General features: G+C 42.5%; 1 protein-coding gene across 2 annotated transcripts in view; it reads left to right on the top strand.

Annotated features, from left to right (window-relative positions):
- LOC119651771 (adenosine deaminase 2-like) overlaps positions 1 to 21,388 on the top strand; it is a 120,698-nt gene that overhangs the window by 25,547 nt on the left and 73,763 nt on the right. The window lies entirely within an intron of this gene.

Here is a 21,388-nt window from a genome sequence, read left to right as displayed (position 1 = left end):
CCAGGGCTTATAGAATGACAAACTGACTAACTAAACAGGTAATATAAATATTTGATTTAAAATCAAACAGCACTCAGTGCTTCAATGAAGGAGAAACCGCACAAAATTAGTCAACTATTAAATATAAACGTAGAAGCATGAATCAACCGGGAAACTCAGAAATAAGGAAAGAAATGAATGTTTGGAAAATGTTGAAAAGTTTCTTTTTCGTGACCTGTGATCAACACATACATTTTAATAATAAAAATTTTCGAATCACGACGGTATTATGCAAGTGTAAATGACAACACAATCACCTCCTTATCAGTCTATGCAGGTTTCAAGGTAAAACTAATGTGAAAAATTTCTATCGCATTCTTAAGTAAAACGATATGACGGTTGAGCGTCAGCCTGCTAATCTCATTACCAGATATTCAAATCCTGGGCCTCATGAATATGTATGTTCAACTTTGTGCTTACCACCTACATAGTATTAAATATGATCATAGCGAAACTGCAGTTAAAAATAAAGTGGAATAAGAAGTAATAATAAGAAAGAAGAAACAGCGTAGACGCCCCATGCTTCCCAACGGAGTAAATAGTTGAAGTATTAAGTAAAAACCAAATGTGAGTAGTGCCTCATCAATATTCTCTTTCGAATTATTCAAGGCACTTGCTGTCTAATTACTTTCGAACCTCGGTCAAGGTGGAACTTGCCCTATGAAGAGTTACGCACATCCAGAAGAGAACTGCCGATCGCCATGCGGTTAATGTTATTGCTCATTGTCGGTCAGTTGAAACTCCACTGACGATATTTCAAGTTCTATGCTAGAACAGTCTGCCACCAATGACTAGACTGTGGAAGCGACAGAAATTCACAAACCTCTCATAATTATCGTTACGGTCGCCAAGACTGTGTTTTGTCATCACCTGCCCGAGCAATCAATGCAACCTTGAATCAAGGAACCGTTCTTAAAGCAACTCAATCCAAAAATTTGAAAAAATGATGTTTCTACTTTTTCATGAGCGGACTAGAAACCCACCTTTAGTTCGCCCTAGAATCTTAAAATGTTACAGTCCCACAGGTGATATTTTTTTCAAAATTCTACCATTATCAGCAAATCTATGTTAAATTAAATATCCGGATGGCGTAGATGATAGTAAAGCGCTAGGCTGCCGAAACAGGAGGTCAAATCTCACTGGTAGCGAAATGATTTGTATCATGATTGATGTCGAATACCAGTCAACTCAGCCGTATGTAGTAATCGCGAAGACCGCACTACTGACGTACACCGAAGCTGTCGTCGAGATATGCCCTTACAAATTTGGTGCTTGTCAAATATGACCGCCTCCAAAATTCGTGATCATTGAAAAGAAATATGTGACAGCAAAATGAAAGGCGATTTTTCGACATTCAATCCCAGCAAAAAGAGGAAAAGAACGTATCGGGAACCTCACCGCAATGTCGACAAGGACCTGACATTTTTTCTTGGTATCCTGTGGAACTTTCATTCCAAGAAAACAATTTTTGATTATGGAATTTGTTTAAAAGATAATATGAACATTTTCTGATATACAAACCTTACTAAAGCCGGTTTGCTATCTCTGTGTCCGTCAGTTCTTGTTTTCAACATTGGAAGGCGGAAAGTTATATGAGATTCTTACTCACTAAAGCCACTCTCTTCTCCTTCTAATCTCCCTGCGGGACTGCTCACAACACACCACATTTTTAGCCATATTAACACATCTGAGACACTATGGCGAATAGTCATGCCCAAATTGATGTAGGTATGCACGATAACCAGCCAGCTGCACAATTCTTGAGCAGACATGGAGGTGATTTAATTACCCGTGGTTTCGTTCAGTCCATCTCCGAATTTCCGGAATGATGCAGTATGTCCAACAACCACTTTGTGACTCTTCCCATCTCTTTTCCCATTTGCGATTCCCGCCATGCCAGCCTACGTCGAAATAGGGTAGACTCCCCGGCTGCATATATTACGTTTTATCGTGGAGATGCTGACCTTGGTTTACTAAGATATCTATGAAGAACATTGCTGCTAGTGCGCATGCTGTTTCTCCTGATGTTGTCCAGTAAACACGGCATGTCCGAAGTGCTAAGCGCAATAAACCACTCCTAGTTTTTCACAGTTTAGTTTATTTTCCAGCGCAGTTGCCCATACGGGAGCTACATAGAGTATCACAGAACTGAGTACTCTTGGCAAAAGAAAACTTCGACTTTGTCTTGTCCCACCAATGTTATGCAGCATTTTCAAAGTCGTTGCTGCACACTCTATGTGTTTCATGTGTCAATCATTACTTCCAAGTATTTAAGCGCTGGTTGTTCACCAACTTTAATTTTTACGTTTGTTTCTTTCCTCATCTTATATTTTATTTTCAACAAGCATTTTTTAACCAAGAATTGACCTCCGATACGCTTCGTTTGCAAAAATCTCGAATCTTTTCTAGGCATTTTGCTACTATTGTATGGTTGTGACGCTGTTTGGAAAGCGTGCATAATTAGCCGTTGCAAAAGACCTAGGACAGAGCCCTGTGTCACACCATAAATTGTCGGGAATATTTTCAATGCAACGTCAAAATCGCAGTACAGCTCTCTCGCCAGGCGAAGTTCGACAACACTGCGTACAATGTATTTTGGGGCCTGTATTTTGACTAGTGGCTCGATGATGTTTTCCCATTTTCCACAGTTGAACGCACTCTTCACATCTAATATTACCACTGCACAGCATTTACCTTCATCTATTACAGTCTGTGCGAAACCCGCCTCCCATTCTGATTGCGTCGACAGTTAATCTCGCCTTACGAATCCCCTTTCTGCAATACAATGCCAATGGTATTGACAAGGCATATCGATCGATATAAGGTGGAGTCACCCAATGGTTTTCCTCACTTCGGAATGAGTATCAGCTTTTCTAGCTCCCATTGTTTGGAGAATACTCCTTCTCTAAAGTATGCCATAAGAACTTAGTCAAACATACTCTGGCTGCCACTTTCAAGGCGATATTCGGGATACCATCCAGCTTTCGAGTCTTATGTTCAGTGAGCTTCTTTCTCGTTCACCATGCCGAAACTTTCGGAGCTTACAGGCACTGCCGGAAGACGGGAGAGGGTGCTCACTATATTCTGCAATAACTTGGGACAAGTAATCGGTGGGGATCGCTTTTCGAGATGACATCATTCAATCAACTTCGGCACATACCTGCTTGTAATGCTCGATTTTGCTCCTCACCATAGTTACTTGCAATTTTTTTCTCGCATTTTTATATTGCATATGAAACTCCTCATCTAAAACTTTTTCTTTTGCCCTTTCCGACAATAAAATAAAGAAATACCTCCTTAAACATTTCCGCATCAAATTCGTTAGTTATCCAGCGTATTTTTTTTCTGTTTCGCATTTTATACTGGATTCTGTTACATACCCAGAAGTATCACGTTTTTTCACTACTTCATAAGAAGGCTTATTAATGATATCTGTGTGTCACCGTATGCTCTCCTAAGCCTTAACACATTGGCCTCGCTCATTGTCAATAATCCTAATTGAGACTAGAATGCTACGCAGATCTCGGACTTTATGGTGACTTCATGAAAGTTGTTACACTCGATCACCCCCGAATCCTTGCTCATTTTGACCACCGCTTTATCGCCTAGAGACGCTTAGATCCTTTTCCGTAGTTATTCACCTTCGTCTTCACCTGCTTTAACCTCTAGCAACAGGTCGCCTTTTTGTGTTCGTTTTATGGATGAGACGTTTCCACTCAACGTAGTTAGTGAAGTATCCGTTTTGAAATAAAGTTGATAATAGTACATTACCGTAATTTTTAGTAATTAACAGGAAAGCCCCCGTTAAGTTCACCCTAGAATCACGAAATTTTGCAACAATATAGACTACTTCATAGGACATGATCCTGTCAAATTTGGTAAAAAACGCACTACTACTAACAAAGTTATACTAGGCCAAAGCTGTCGCTTCTGTGGAAATTCAAGGCTATGAATGTCAAGTGGATATTTTCACAAAATATATCCATATATTATGTGCTAAATACTAGTGGGATAAATGCACATTCAAATCTCTTTATAAAAGAAATACACAAAACCTTTCATACCTGAAGCGTTTAGCTTGCGGTTTCCCGACTTGTTTTTTCTGTTTAGTCTTTCGATGGGGAGATTGCGCGCATACTAGGATCAATTTGTCGGTTATTGCTGTCTTTAGCATCGTGCGTGTTGCTACTGCAACCATCACATTTTCGGTTAATCGGCTCTATTCTGTACTCAACTGCTTTTGTATCCTCTTTGACTTTAAAGTACGTTGCTCTAATAGAACGCACCTGATCTTTGATTGCATGATACACGTTATAACGCTGATTAACCTATTTTATTAGATTTTGGGTCTCCGGATAGCTGAGTGGTTAGAGCGCAAGGCTGTCGTACGGAAGGTCGCTGTTCAAATCTCAATGGTGGCAGTGGGATTTGTATCATAATTTGACGTTGGATACCAGTCGACTCAGCTGTGGTCATGTATCATGTGTTAGGGGTATAAAGTAAATGGTCCCGATTAGTAATTTCCAAAGCTGATCCCTGTTCAGACATTTACTGCAGAAAACGGGGGCTGAAAAGTGATAATTTCTTTTGGGGACCAATTCTCAGAACCTACTCTACCGAAAAACCTGGAAAAAAGTCACGAAGCTACCACTATACGGTGCTTAGGATCCGAACTACCCTCCATAGTGATATCTGTTCAAACAAAGTTAATAATAGTGCTATATTACAACTAATTGGCTGTAAAAACTCCGCTTATGTTCATCCTCCAATCGCAGTAATTTAAGTTATAATATAAGGAATAATCCTACCAAGTTTTGAAAAATTTGTCTGTCAGTCATACCCGATTTATTCGGGAACGATTATCACGAAATTTTGTTAGAGCGAGTGGTCTGTGGATCGCTTTACATACAGCAAGTTGCGCCACTTTGTGTTAAGTTTAAAGAACGACTGGTTAATAATAGTATATTAGCATATTTTAAAAATTTAGCTGGAAGCCCCACTTAAGTTCACGCTGGAAATACAAAATTTGGCATAGGTACAAGGCGGAACACAACTTTGGGAAGTTTGAAGGAAATCCAACTATTATTAACAACGTCATAAAAGGTGAAACTTCTACATTTTATGTGAATTTTATGTATTCTAAAACATGTATGAGGTCATCATAACATATCAATTCGTCAATACCACATTAAAGTGAGCTCACATGAATGAGGGATCGCAGGGAAACATTTCGTTTCAGTTTTCTAATCATTTATATATCAATATCAATCACCCCAGCCAGACATATGTCTGTTTTTATATGTATATGTAAATGAAGTTTTGTGGTAGTGCCTAATTGAGATAGATATATTTGTGCACTGAACAAGCAGTATGGACGAAGTAAATTGGGAATAGATGTACGATCAATTTATATGCATGCATTCGGCAAAAGGTAATGTTTGTCTGTTTAGCGTGAGCATAATATCTACGTCTGTAATATGTACGTATGTCTTATAGTTTGAAAAAAATATGAAGGAATATTTTGGGTTTTTAGCCACATACGAACAGAAAAATGTGCGTAGGAAGTTTCTCACATAAGACGAACACAAAAGCTTTATACCTGGAGCGCCAGCTTCCGGTATTTCGACTTTTTTGTAGTACTGCAGGCAGTTTCCAGCCTAAGCTTTAATCGTATTACCTGACTGTCGTCTGTCTCCATTTGAAATAACTCCATAATTTTTTCTAGGACTTTTTCTTCAAAACCATTTAGCATTTAGTTTTTTGCAAAGCAAAACCTTATTAAAATCGGTTCGATGTCTGCCCATCTGTTTGTCTTTTTTTTTGAGGAAGTGCCATCTTCAGAAGACACTGGTCTGGACACAGCCGATACTTCCTGCCCCGCTGAACCACCCTAAGGTATTACATCACGAGGCGGAATCATCTCATTCTAGCTTAATAACCTTTCTTCTATACGCAGCGCATGCAACCGCACTTTTCTCCTCTCCTTTGCTTTTCGCAGTTTGGTTTGGATAGATGCGATCACGGAGTTGACCGCATCCCAATTTTCTTCATGTGCTAGCATTTTTGGCACCAGATTTTCTGGTACCAGGACCTCTCCTAGAGTCTCCTTTAAATTCCTCCTTTCTTCCACAAATCTCGAACAGTGGAAGAATACATGATCTGGGTCCTCTGGGACTCCGTCGCAATTTGGATAGTCGGGTGAGGTCTCCAATTTAAACTTGTGCAGGTATTGGCGATATCCTCTATGTCCCCGAGACTCTGGGTGAGATTAAAATTAATCTCACCGTGTCGTCTCTCCAACTACTTCTTGATGACAGGAATGAGCCTGTGAGTCCACCAACCCTTTCCCGAGCATTCCCACCGCTCTTGCCTTCTATTTATGGATCCCTCCCTCTCAGCGTTCTTCATCTAATAGGGAAGAGATTGGCTTCGTACTGTATATATTCGCCATCTCACCTGCCAAGATATCAATCGGCATCATTCCAGAGATGACGAATGCTGCATCAACTGAGACAGTCCTGAAGGCAGAGCATACTCTCAGGGCTGTCCTGTAGAATCTACGCACTTCGTTAGTGTGAACTGATTCCGCAACGCCTCTCTCCAAACCGGGGTGGCATAGAACATGATTGAGGTCCCCACCTGGCTATAAGCGACCTAGAGGTATGCCGTGGCCCTCCCACGTTCGGCATCATGCTCACCAGAGGCATACAAGCAGTGCATGATTTATCGCAAACATATTGCATACGAGACGTACAAACTGCCTTCATCCAGATCGAGCAGGCGGCGGACATTATTGGGCTGCACATCAATGAAGGCAAGACAAAGTATATGGTGGCAACGCTAGCACCAAAAACCAACCAACCAACCACATCAAACCGTACTGGTCAAACGGGAAGGATAAATATAGGAGCCTACAACTTTGAGACCGTTGATAATTTCTCCTATCACAACCGATAAGGGGTACGACGATGAAATCCGCCCACGGTTGTTGGCAGCCATCCGTAGCGTACATAACGACGAAATGAGCGATACTATGACCCTCGGATTGTGGATAAAATCCGGTTCAATATATTACGGTGGGCGGGTCACTTAATCCGTATAGATGAGGATGATCCAGCCCGGAAACTCTATAAGGGCAATATCTATGGTAGAAAAAGAAGACGAGGCAGACTCTGCCTGAGATCCAGCGATGGCGTAGGTCAGGACGCCAGACAGCTTTTTAGGGATATCGAATTGGTGCACCTCTGGGCAAAACTGGGATGTCTTGAGTTCCCTATTAAGGCAAGCCTAAACCGGATACCGGTTGTTGCGCCGTTGATGATGACACTCCACGTCTTGCTTATAGCTGGGCTTCCTGTCTATCGCCACCTCCAAATATTTAATGGTCGGCTGGGAAGTGATGATATCATTCCCGGTTCTAATACAGGTGTAATTTCTCTTCCGGCGCTTCGTGATAAGAACCGCTTCTGTTTTTTGCAAGTGTCAGACCAGACTTCTCTAGCCGACTTCTAACAGCACCGACTGCCTTGCTTGAGTATAACTCAGCATCTTCGAGATGCTTTGCGACAACAAGCAGCACTATGTCGTCAGCGTAACCCACCACTGTGGCTTCCTTCGGAAGGGGAAGATTAAGTACATCGTTGTGCATGATGCTCCACAGTAGTGTGCCCAATAGAAGGTCCTGCGGGACACCCGCGGAAACAACGTTCCACTGGGGTCCGTCATCAGTGTGATACCAGGGCATCCTTTCAATTAAATAACTATCGACGATAGCAGCGAGATAGGTGGGAATACCAACCTTTGCCAGGAATTTGCGTATAAGATTCCAATCGGCCGAATTGAATGCATTTTTCACATCCAGGGTTCCTACCACGCAATGTTTGCTGGTACTACCCTTTCCGTGGATTACATCTTCGACCAAGCCAGTAACCAATTGAATGGCATCAGTGGTTGATCTGGCTTTACGGAATCTATACTGCCAATCTGAAAGCCCGCCTTGGCTCTCAACAACCGGAAGTAATCTATTATAGATTACCCGCTCCAAAAGACATATGGGTCGGTATGGAGATGGTTCACCTGGAGGTTTACCAGGCTTAGGCAGAAGTATCAACTTTTGCCGCTTCCATGCCGCTGGAAATACCCCCTCGGACATTCACGCTTCGAACAACTCAGCGAACATGTCCGGCCTGGATTTCACTGCAAGCTTAAAGGCCAATTCGGTACTCCGTCCATGCCCGGCGCTTTATTGTCTCCTATTCCACCACAAATCTCCAGCAGCTCGTCCTCCTCTTGCTGGGGGAATAACCCCTGGATGATTTTCAGCAAGAGGGAGGAACACGTGATCTGCGGAGATGAACGGCGTCTGAATCGTCCCATCACAATTCTGTAGGCACTCCCCCACGGGTTTACGTCCGCTTTTGAGCAGAGCTCCTGTAAGCATTTCCTCTTGCCTCGCTGAATGGCGAGCTTGAAGGTTTTCCGGGCTGCCTTATAGGCCCACTCTTTCTGCCCTGTTCGACTCTACCTACCGCCTCTGAGCAGCTCTGTTGGCTTGGTGGCAGGCTGATCGAAGACCGGTCAGTTCATCATTCCACCAGTATTTTGGTCTTCTACTGGGAATGGCCACCTTCTTTCAGATGAACGGCTCTTTCCGTAGAGGCGCCTGCTTTATCAGGTTGATCTAACCACACCTCTATGAAGGTCTGCTCATCCAAAGATTTTGCAGACCACCCTGAAATCTTTTTCAGTTTCGGACATGATAGCTCTTTGCCCTGCGGCTCGACACATGTCTCAAAGAAGATTGCCTGGTGATCGCTGTAGGTGTAGCGTTCATTGACACCCCAGGACATACCACCGTCAGCGCAGGGCTGACAAAAGCCAGGTCCACAACCGGGCATGACCCCCCTTTTTGAAAGGTGTTTACAGCACCTTCGTTAGCCAAAACTATGTCCATCTGCGCAAAAGCTTCTAATAAACTGTGCCCCTTAACATTTGATTCTCTACTACCCCACTCTAGGGCCCCACTTCCGGCAATATGCCGGTTACCGTGTCCCTCTTTTACTTCGCACAATAGGCATTTAGAGTCGATCGATCAATGCTGCTGGTGGATGCCTTCGCGAAGTGCCCAAACATGAGGCAGACAACCCATCCAACACGGCAGTCAACAACATCTGCGCTTCCTCCACTGGTTTTCGTATTGTGGCCGGCTGAGTACCAACATAGGCTTTTCGTAAACCCACAACAGACAATTCTTTCAACTTGAATTGCTCTTTCAGAGCCTGTTTTTCAGCACCTACTGCGGCATTCTCCCCAAGTGAGTTTTTCACTTGAATGCGGAAGTCATCAGTTTTGCCTACGCTGGATCTTTTCAGCTCGAAGATGAGATCCCCTTTCTAGGTTCTTCGGATTCTGTTCACATTTCCGCTCGGATCTTTTACCATAGGTCCGCATCAGCTTTGACGTTTTTGAGTATCTCCGCATAGGACAGATTGCCCTTACTGTAAATAACAATCGCATCTGGACGAGGTCGCATTTTTGCTTTTCGTTCCGCTTTTTTGTTGATAACTTTAGTCCATCCATCGTTTTCGTTCGTCTTGGGCTTCACAACACTGGTCGAGTTTTCTACGTTCGCTGTACGCTTTCCTCCTTCTGAGCTGTTGGTGCTGGTTTTCAGAATATGTCGTCCGCCTTATTTCTCTTAGGCCCCTGCTGATTATTTCGCCGTAATTCGATGGTATTACGGTTAGGCGTCACTTGGATCGCTAGGGTTGCTGTCGGCACAGCGGGGTTCGGCGTATCCTTATTATTCGTTTCCCCCATCTGCAATCTAGTATAGAGGACTCTAATAGCCCTAACCATATTCTTTATGGCTTGGTACATGTTATGCTTGTCCTTGATAAACTCGGAGAGCTCAACTAATTTTGCCCCAAACTGGGTGAAGGGTAATTCCTCCAGATCGGGACTCTGCTCTCTATAAGCCCCGTTAGGATTATTCCTTTTATACGCTCCTTTACTTTTGGCGTTTACTGACCTTGGCTGTACCTTATCCTTCACCGTCTTTGGCATTGGTGGGGATCTCAAAGTTGACGAGCTTCTTTTGAATGCACTTCCTGCTGTCGCGCGGTGGGTATTATCACAGCTTTTGTCGTCCAACGATCTGCCTTCAATTCATCTTTGTTTGGTCTTGTTATTAGTGTTCTCGGTAAAATCATACTTCGCTTGAACACCTCCTTCTCCAGATCCAAATCACTTGTAACATTATATGCCAAGGTGACCAAGTTGTCCACCACCGAGGCACTGCGGTCGAGGGATATCGACGACCTGGAGACCGCTTGCTCACTCCCAAAAACCGTCAGTACTGGGGTGCCGAGCCCCTGCACCGTAAGTTTCCTCCTTCTTTCGTCTTCCATGGTGGTTTTATGTTCTGTGTATCCTTCCCATAGCAATTTAGTCCATGCACAGTTAGAAAAGGAAAGTGCATGAACACATATTTACACATCAATAATCCAATCCGCCAGCTGGGGTCGCGCCTAATGGGAGATCTGGCCACTCCTCTGTCTGTTACATGCACTTTTCTCAGAAACGGCTATGCCGGTTGACATAAAATTTGGTGAGAAGGTGGGAACTGTGAACGCCCAGACATGCAGTGAGTGATATCCTTCTACGTTGAGACTTAAGGGGGGTCCCATACATGCAAAACGGGGGTGTAAAATTTTTTTCACCGAATGTAATCACGTTGGGTATCAAATGAAAAGTCTCGAGCAGTACTTTTAAAAGCCGGTCTTTGTTTTTATTAGAAAGACAGAGAATGCACAAACCCGAGATGTCTGCAGTTCCTCATTGAGGCAGGCCTAAACCGGATACCGGTTGTTGCGCCATTGATAATGATGATGAAGCAGGATACTGGTTTGATGAAAATTCCAATATTATTGGAAAAGTTATAGTAGGTCGAAGTTGCCTCTTTCGCGTCATATAACCGCTCCCTGAGAGATTAAACATCTCTAACACATCGGGCATATTTAGCGTGTACATGCTACAAACTATATATAAATGGAAACATCGTATACCCAAATATTCTCACATAAAAAATTAACAGGATCTTTCATAATTGAAGCGCGAAGCTTCCGGTTTCCGGCTTATATTTTACAAAGCATTGGGAGTGGGAGGGACCAGCATGTTATATAAACAACAAGAGCCATTCATCAATTGGCAGGAATACATCCATAAACGCCCAGGTCATGCGAACGTCCTACAGTACGGTAGTACAGTTGAGTCACATTTAAGAGTCCAAGCTATTCGACAATTTAAATTAGGTTAAACGAAAACCAGAGATTCATTGTCTAATCGGAGCTTGGATCCATTAGTTTTACGAAGAAGACTTCAGTGAAAGGTGAATCCTTCACCATTTGCCGTCTCCCCCGGCAGCCACTTCAACATGTCATTCGATTTTGTTTGATTGTTTTTTGAATCCCAATTCTTGCCAGAGGAAAATCCTAACCGAACACCTTTGATTATCCTCGAAGAGCCATAAACACAAGAGTAACTAATTTCTCCTAAGGAGTTTCATCTAATCCGACATTCCTACTTCATATTATTTTCCGAGATTGTGATATCTCGGCAGATGCTGGATTTTACCTAATACTAGCACTAAATGCCAAGCATTTAGGCTCGGATGATCCTACCTACTTAAAAACTAAAGGGGCGCTGGTGGTGGTGGCCAGTGGTAGGTCAGTGGGAGAATCCGTCGAGTACTCCCCGCACCATCGAGCACGTATGCAGAATGGTGTACTTCTGCATAGTTTGAACCAGACTGTGCGAAATTCCCAGGACTTCAAGGAAAGCCGTGAGGGATTTAGGTACATACCTGTAGCTGACAATATTATGGGAACTACAACCACCCGCTCGAGACGCCAAATTTCTCTGATTTCCCGAACCAATGGCTCATAGTTCATCTTCTTCTCCACGTATTCCCGTTCAATGTTGCTATTATGGGGGATAGCAACATCAATAATATACGCGGAGCGACCCGTCTTGTCAGCTAACAGTACGCCAGGCTTGTTGTGTAGAGTGTGGCGATCAGTCAGAGCTTGCCGATCCCAATACATGCTGTAAGCAGAACTATCAAGTACTACTTGCGGCTCATATCGGTGAACTGGACATGATCCCGTGATCAGCCCATGCTTGTATGCAAGGTTTTGATGAATAACCTTACATACAGCATTATGGTGATGTATTGCACCGGTGCCATAACAGTACAGCCAGAAATGAGATGGTCCAACGTCTCTAACGCTAACGTTACAAAACTTTCATCATAAGTGCTCGGTATAAGTTTGGACTAAAATTGTGTCAGTCAAATTTTCCTCTTTATACATGGTAGTGCTTTCGTACTTTATTTTTGAATGAAAAAAAAACATCGTTCTTGCACCAGCGCTAGAAGTAAAATGGTTCGTAGCCGAAGAGCGCAGAAGCATGTTGGTCAAAATGATTGGCAAACACTTTATCAAAATAATATTGGGCAATGATTTTGATACCTTTTCAATAAAAAGGAGGGGAAGTTTACGTTTGTGGATATCGCCCCCAAAAACATTTTACGGTTCACATTCACCTCGCTCTCTATCTTCCTTTTTTTAGCGAGTTCACTATCTCGTCTCCTCAGCTCTCTATCTGCTTCCATCATCGCAGGCATTTAGCCGCTAGTGATATTGTCAAAACAGGAGTTAATTTAATTTCTGTTAATCAACAATGACAAAATCTACAGACTTGCATACAAATAAGTGTGCGCTATTCGGGGCCGCGCTATACAATTATAACACTGTTGCTGGACTCTTTTGTACAGTTCTTTTCTAGCGATTATTTCCGACGAATTAGCTGTCTTTATCTCGTAGAAATAGTGCATCTCGTGCATTAGGTGATCTATACGCATCGTTCTTGTCATGACACACAATGGTGGTACCTAGACGGGAACCATGTATAGCAGAAGGATTTTACCACCCAGATTATAAGCAGCATACAACTACATTTCATCCCCAGGATTAGACACCATTCTTACTAGAGATGAACTAGCCTTTACTGCATTCTCTCACACAAGTCCAAGTGTCTCTTGAAGAAAAGGCTTGGCATCGATCATCTCCCCCTACTATCAAATGATTGATTTTGAGGCCATCTGATTATCATTACCCGGAGATTGACAGTATGGTCTCCTGCCGTTGGTAATAAGAACCACCCCCAGTTTTCCCTCCGGCAGGTCTTGTATGACCATCCCCACCACAATGCACAGAGGCCTTGCCGATAGACACCTTTTGATTAGCCGAGCCGACGACTATTAATTTAGTTGAAATGCCCCCCACGGTCCTTCGAACTAGCGTCATTATTCAAGAACATTTAACAACGATCGTCGCTTGATATTATTGATCAATTACTATAGAGTCATGGTGAAATAAAATTAAACTATAAACAATTTAAAAATTCTCAGTTACATATACGCTTAACATGATTTTTAGTAGAGCCTACTCTCTCAAGATGTCGACGAGTGGGTCACCCGAAAAGCACTTGGCGCAGAAAAGTAGTAGCGTCTACAATGGCGTGAGGTGTGGTTGGGACGTTATACCCTACCAAAGGGTGAATAGCAATCATATATTAACGTGATATGTTATTGTATCGACAATTACTGAAACAGCCATAGTTAGACCAATTAGGCTATTAGTTATTAAGGTTGGGATTTTATTTTCTGCTTGACAGATTCCCCGCGTGCTTTACATTCTAGATACGAGTAACCTATTGTCGCAACCAACAACCGGATTTTCAGTAACCAGCCACCCAGTCTTTTTCACAGGTTGGGGAGCTTCGATCTCCAAATTCGACACCGGCCGCTTACATTATCCAGCTGTGTTTCAGCAGTGCTTACTAATCCAACGGCTGTTTCTTGAACAGCCGCTAGAGGTCATTAATGAGAACTGAGTTGTTGATTAAGATGCCTGAAAAGGTGTCCTCAACCTGACGATAAAAGGGAATATTCCATGTGCCCTGAATTAATGTCATGAAAGGAATGTACAAAATGGTGCTTCTTTTATGACCACTGACTAAAACACGGAGCGGTTTGATATTGCTACTTTGGTTCGAAAACAGCTCTCAGCTCTCAGCTCTCTATTACGGTAATGCAACTTATGTTAACCCAGTGCTTGAAAGTTTTCTGCACTATATGCTATCATAAGACAAAACAAATGAATTTGTTTGGCACCCGGTTAAACGCTTTCCCGTTTCGGCTTTAACCTGGGTAATTGACAGCACGATGATCGAGTTGGTAGAGCGTTGATCTTTCGATCTCGTTGCCCTGGGTTCAAATTCGAGTTCATCATGGCTATTTGTATTTGGCTTTGTGCTGATCCGTGGCTCTAGGCCTATCATTTATGCAATATGAAGTGGGAAAATGAAACTGAAACCCGATAATCAACTAAGAAGATAAAATAATAATACGAAGAAAAGGCAGTATGAACTCCATAAAGGAGTGAATAGCAAACATACAATTTCTGTAAGGTTTTCCTTAATCACGGAATCCCCACCATCTAATTTAAAGTGGTTCGGTGTAATCCTCATGGTGTTTCCCCTATCAAATTGACGCAGAGTCTGGCACTGAGAAAATTGATTGATTGATTGAATGTCTAAGCTATGATTTTCTCATCACTTTTCCTGATCTTTCAAGGGAGGAATTCCTAGTCTTTTCTATTCACTCTTGCCTAAATTACTCCACATTAGTAACCAGAAATTCCAATTCATTGTCTTGCAAACCAAGGCTCTTGGACGCCAAACCACCTTAAAAGCAGTTTCACTTCTGAATTCCCTTGACTCCGCATTATATTTTGATGCATTAGATGCAAACCCACATGCACCACAAAGTGCTTTAGTAACTTCTAATAATTTAAATTCTAAACATCCCAACCTTTTGCTTTCATAATATTATTACCGATGTCTTACCGGGGATCCAAAACAAATTCAAGTGAAGTGTTTTTGTTTGAAATCGGTGCAGAAAAGTCTCTAAGCAAAAGTGATTAGAATATATACACACATGGTAGGTATGTAGACGCTTTTAATTACCCGCGTGACCGAGTCCCCCCTAAGATGAGTAATTGCAACTGAGCAATAAAATAGCAACACCATTAATTTTTCAGGGGATGTCTGATGTGATTTAGTATTAGTACGAAAGTTAAATTTACTTCCGAGCGTGATTAGAAAGTACAAGAAAGAGCTCATTCGACTTCTTAAGTTGTTCTTCATGAGTACTCAGCGCCAAGCTAATATTTAATGGTTTAATAATTGCGGTTGACTAGAATCGCAAAATGATCTTCCGAAGCACCTACTGATCTTGCAATATGTTCCGGAACTCTCGTAGCTACTTCGACCGTATAGCGTGTAATTCATGATCAAGCGATGAAAATGGTGGCAACTTAGGAACCTCTATCGATCAGATCGCTTGTTTGAGGATTATGTCTTTAAAAAAATTCATACATTCCAATACAAGCACTTAAGGGGGTCATCCCAAGCCTGGGAGAACCAACAAGTCTGTGAACTAGAAAAGTACAGGGAGCAACCGCACCAGGCGCGGAAGTTTTACCAACAAGTCAGCAGGATGAAGCCTTATACACCTCGATGCTCATCCTGCCGAGACAAAGAGGGAAATCTGATTTCCGACAGAATGGGCATATTAGAGCGATGGGTTGAGTACTTTGATGAGCTACTGAACAACCAGAACATCGGCGAGTTGGAGGTCCCGCCAACTGAAGACGACGGACAAATACTGCCACCACCAAGTTTAGGAGAAACAGTCCGTGCAATTCATCGGCTAAAAAATCATAAGTCGCTAGGAGCCGATGGAATTACAGCCGAATTGGTTAACTATAGAGGCGACCAGTTACACCAAGTGGTTCATCAACTTGTGCTCAAGGTATGGGACAGCGAATCAATGCCTGACGATTGGCAGCGAGGCATAATCTGTCTCATACATAAAAAGGGAGATATCACACAGTGCGGCAATTATAGAGGTATCACGTTGCTGAGTACCATCTATAAGATATTCTCCACTATCTTGCTAGGCCGGATAGCCCCATACGCCCAGAACATCATTGGCCTATACCAAAGAGGCTTCACTCCAGGCAAATCAGCAACAGATCAGATTTTCTCTCTGCGGCAGGCGATGGAAAAACTGTTGGAATATGGACAACAGTTGCACCATCTGTTCATCGACTTTAAAGCCGCCTATGATAGCATAGCCAGGGTAAAACTGTACACGGCCATGAGAGAATTCGGTATCCCGACGAAATTAATAAGACTGACTAGGCTGACCCTGACCAATGTGCGAGGCCAGATAAAAGCAGCAGGATCACTCTCAAGACCATTCGACATCAACAACGGTCTACGACAAGGGGATGCGCTATCATGCGTCCTCTTTAACCTGGCCCTCGAGAAGGTGATCCGTGATGCTGAGGTGAATTTTTGGCCCCTACATGAGGATGGACGATTCCGTAGCCTACACAATGACGAAATCTATGAGCGATACCATGACCGTCCGGTTGTGGATACAATCCGGCTCAATAGGTTACGGTGGGCGGGTCACTTAATCCGTATGGATGAAGATGATCCCACCCGGAAAGTCTATAAGGGCAATATCTATGGTAGGAAAAGAAGACGAGGCAGACCCTGCCTAAGATGGAGCGATGGCGTGGGCCAGGACGCCAGACAGCTTTTAGGGATATCGAATTGGTGGACCTCGGCGCAAAACCGGGATGTCTGGAGTTCCTTATTAAGGCAGGCCTAGACCGGATACCGGTTGTTGCGCCGTTGATGATGATGACGATGATCCCAAGTGTCGGATCCGAAGAATCGACTTTTTCTTGGCATCAATTGTATATAGTGTAGAATGAATGTCCAAAGTGATTTTTCGATATTCGGAGTCGTTCGGAAATGACAGTGTTAAAGAGGTAAATGTCACATGCCAGGTTTATCTCGATCGCTGTAATAAAACGCGTATTTATCGGTCCGAATGACGTTCCAATAACTTCTCTAAAATCATAAGAATTGAAACCAAGGCTTTACATTTGTTTCTTCAAGATACCTAAGATTATATGGTTAAAAGTCGCATTCTACTTTGTAAATGCGAATTAAAAACTATCGTTCAGTGACTAGCTATTATTATAATAAATAAGTGGTCGCGTTCTACCTGTTCTTGTGGCTGTAACTGCAGGCATATACGGCAAACGAGGTTCGAAAGTCCAAATACAATTATGCTGCAGCAGCAAGCGACCTAGTGCTCCGAAATTTTGGGGAAATACGTATTCCTGAGATAATATACTTAACGGATATGTAATAAAAAAAATTGCTATTTTCCCGGCCCCCACAATTGTATATAACCCCGTAACACGATCGCCACCACTGGAAAATCTTTAATGAGTCATCCCATGTAGAGGCCTTTCTTTGGCTTTTTAAGGTTTTGTGTGAAACAAAGCCTTATTAGAATCGATTCGATGTCTGTCTGTCCGTCTGTCTGTCCGTCTGTCTGTCCGTCTGTCTGTCTGTCTGTCTTTTTTTTTTATTTTTTGAGGAGGTGGAAATCTTCAAAAGACACTGGTCTGGACACACCAACGTGTGAGATTTTTACCCACTAAAACCACCCCCGACTCCCTGCCTGCCCCGCGGAACCACCATAAGGTATTACATCACGGGGCGGAGTCAGCTCACTCTACCTTTGTCACCTTTCTTCCACACGCGGCGCACGTGACCGCGCTTTTCTCCTTTCCTCTGCCTTTCGCAATTTATCTTCAGTAGATACGATCACGGAGTTGACCGCATCCCAATTATCTTGATGTGCTAGCATTTTCGACACCAGATTTTCTGGTACCAGCACCTCTCCTAGAGTCTCCTCTAGATTCCTCCTTTCTTCCACATATCTTGGACAGTGGAAGAATACATGCTCTGGGTCCTCTGGAACTCCATCACAATTTGGACAGTCGGGTCAGGTCTCCAATTTAAACCTGTGAAGGTATTGGAGATATCCTCCATATCCCGTGAGAAACTGGGTGAGATTATAATTAATCTCACCATGTCGTCTCTCCAACCACTGCTTGATGGCAGGAATGAGCCTGTGAGTCCACCGACCCTTTCCCGAGCATTCCCACCGCGCTTGCCATCTTTTTATGGAGCTCTCCCTCTCAGTGTTCTTCGTCTGCAATAAGGGAGAGGTTGGCTTCGTATTGTATATATTCGCCATCTCGCCATATTGTTCGCGAATATATCTCATCTGCCAAGATATCAATCGGCATCATTCCAGAGATGACGAATGCTGCATCATCTGAGACAGTCCTGAAAGCAGAGCATACCCTCAAGGCTGTCCTCCTGTATACTGCAGTCAGTTTGCTAGTGTTAACTGACATCTGCAGTGCCTTCCTCCAAACTGGGGTCACATAGAGCATGATTGAGGTCACCACCTTGGCTATAAGCAACCTAGAGGTATGCCGTGGCCCTCCCACGTTCGGTATCATCCTCGCCAGGACCATACTAGCAGTGGACGATCTATCGCAAACATACTGCACGTGTTGCTTATAACTGCGCTTCCTGTCTATCACCACCCAGGAAGCTCAGTTATAAGCAACACGTGCAGTATGTTTGCGATAGATCGTCCACTGCTAGTATGGCCCTGTCTGTCTGTCTGTTTGTCACAGCCGATTTATTCGGAAACGGCTGGACCGATTGTCACGAAAATTAGTAAGTGTATGTGCTCTGTTGTTCTCTTTACATGCAACTGTGGCGCCATTTTGTGTTAAGTTTAAGGAGATACATGTGAATGGAGGGTGCAACACTTTCTTTCATCAAATGTGGACATGTGGGATATCAAATTAAAGGGCTCAATTAGTACTTTTCGAAACTTCCAAATTTGATATTAGGCGAAACATAGGGGAGTGAGGGTTCAAAATGTGACCCCCAAAAAGTGAAACAGGTCTCGTTCTCAGAAACTATCCAACCAACAAACTTGAAAAAAATCACAGTGGTGCATCCCTACGAAATCTAGGCCTCAAAATATATCCGGTTCCGATATCTGCACAAATAAAGTTAATAATAGTATATTTCCACATTTCAGAAATTTACCCGGCAACCCCCCTTATGTTCATCCCAGAATTATAAAATTTGGCATGACCATAATGCACAAGTTGGTCAAGTTTGAAGAAAATCAAACTATTATTAACAAAGTTGTGGGGTGTGAAACTTTGCTATTTTTTGTGAATTTCGTGCACACTACAACCTGTATGACGTCATCATTACATATCAATTCATCTTATGAATGGGGTCGCAAAGAATTATTTTGTTTTAGTTTTACTTCAGAGATATATGTATGTAGGTATATAGTATATGCGTGCTAAAGAAATTTGCGGGTAGTATCTAATTCAGATATTTGTATATTAAATCAGCGGTATTTAATATACGTACTATATATGTACATATGAACGCTTTTGTGCACAAAGAGAATCGGAAATATGGGTACGATCAATTTATATACGTGCATATATGTGTACAGTATTTCAAAAGAAAATCTCCAAAAACATACATTCCCTTACACCCATTTACTAATCGCAATTTCAAATGTGTTGTTCTGTTCAACACGATCATGGCGCCCATCATTCTTTATGGGTTATTGTATGACATTCATGTGAACGTCCACAAAAATAAATTACAAATAATACAGAACAAACACTTCAGACTGATTTAACATATAACACAATTCACACAACGGTAGGAATTGAGTTTCATACGTCCAAAGCAGCATTTTCCGCAGTAAGTTTCTGTGTGTCCGGATGGGTCAAGTGGTTAGAGCGCTGAGCTGCCGTAACGGAAGGTCGCGGTTCAAATCTTACTGGTGGTAGAAGGATTTGCTATCCTGATTGGATGTCAAGGTACAGTAATCCTGTAATGTACCGTTACAATCTTGAATGAAGTGCTCCAACACACTTCAAGGCCCTGATACAATTGGAGTGTTTCTCCAACGATTATTGTTGTTATTACGTTCCTTTCAAATTTTTCCTGTTCAATAACTGATATTCTTTGTGATCGAAACATCAACAAACGCCCTAAATCTAAAATTTACCGCAGTGTCGTCTGCCATGCTGTCCTCTGTCGTTCTGACTTCAAAAAACAATGAACAACGTGCTTTAACATATCATGATAACATCCGAAATGAGGACGTTCAAGATCGATATGTGATATGGTCATGCAATTCGAGCTATCGGGAATTTACTTGCCATAATTGGTTTGAAAATAGAACTCAATGAAAAACCATCAAAAGACCCTTCCGAAACAACAATGGTTTAGTACGCTGGATGGTGTTTTGTGAGTCTCTCGACTCCATCCTGATAAGCCCTATGACCAAACAAAATGTCGCAACTGAGTAACACGACGCTAATGATGAACAAGAAGAAGAAGGAGAGTGTTTGGGCACACGACGGTTTATGCATTTTATCTATCTATGCGCATATAAACTATAAAAGAAAGAAGCAGGTGCTTTTAAGAGAAACGTGAGATATAAAAGTTAGTATAAAAAAATACACCAAAAATTAGGCCTTAACACGCTATGCTATATACACTGAGTAAAATTTCGAACTGTGAAAATTGGCATATCCAAGATTTTCGAGCGCATTAAAATTTATGACAAACGGGAAAATCATACAACCCGAAACAGTACAGACACTTTTATAATTACCATTTTCCAACACAATTTATTTGAAATAGTGATTAATTTTGCCATATTGACGGAACATCTATTTTGCAATATAGTATGTGGGTCTGGTTAAAATTTTGCGAATCATCTCTGTTGTTACTTTCCCAGTGAACCGTGTTATGCCAGTCTTTATTTTCATGTATATTTTTCAGGTAGAGTAATTTTTCTATTCTCGTACCCATTCGCGTTGTCTTTACCGCGCTACGTCCTCGTAGCGTCACTAAGCGCTATATCATGTTTACCCTTTTCAAATTACTTTCTCAGGCTAGTACTACTTTTCAGACCAGCGCACGGCATGTAGAAAAGGGCACGGGGGTGAGTAACGTACGTCTCTATCGCGCCTCTTCGATGTTGCCCATGATCTCTGACAACGATAAACTAATATTCTCTGCTTTCTCGTAGGCATAATTCAGACAACCCTTTGAATTTTATTCCGCGACCCCTAGGTACCTAGTAACAGGCTCTGAAGTGATGGTGGGACCACCATCGCCACACACACTACATAATCGTATTTCTTCCAACTGCAGCCTCGATAATATGGCGCTAATAGTTTCATTAGCAACTCATCTCTGACCACTGTGACATCTCCAGAAC

Source organism: Hermetia illucens, chromosome 3 (assembly GCF_905115235.1).
Source record: "Hermetia illucens chromosome 3, iHerIll2.2.curated.20191125, whole genome shotgun sequence".
Lineage (NCBI taxonomy): Eukaryota > Metazoa > Arthropoda > Insecta > Diptera > Stratiomyidae > Hermetia > Hermetia illucens.
Note: the sequence above shows the minus strand (reverse complement) of the source record. Positions and strands in the feature narration are given on the sequence as shown.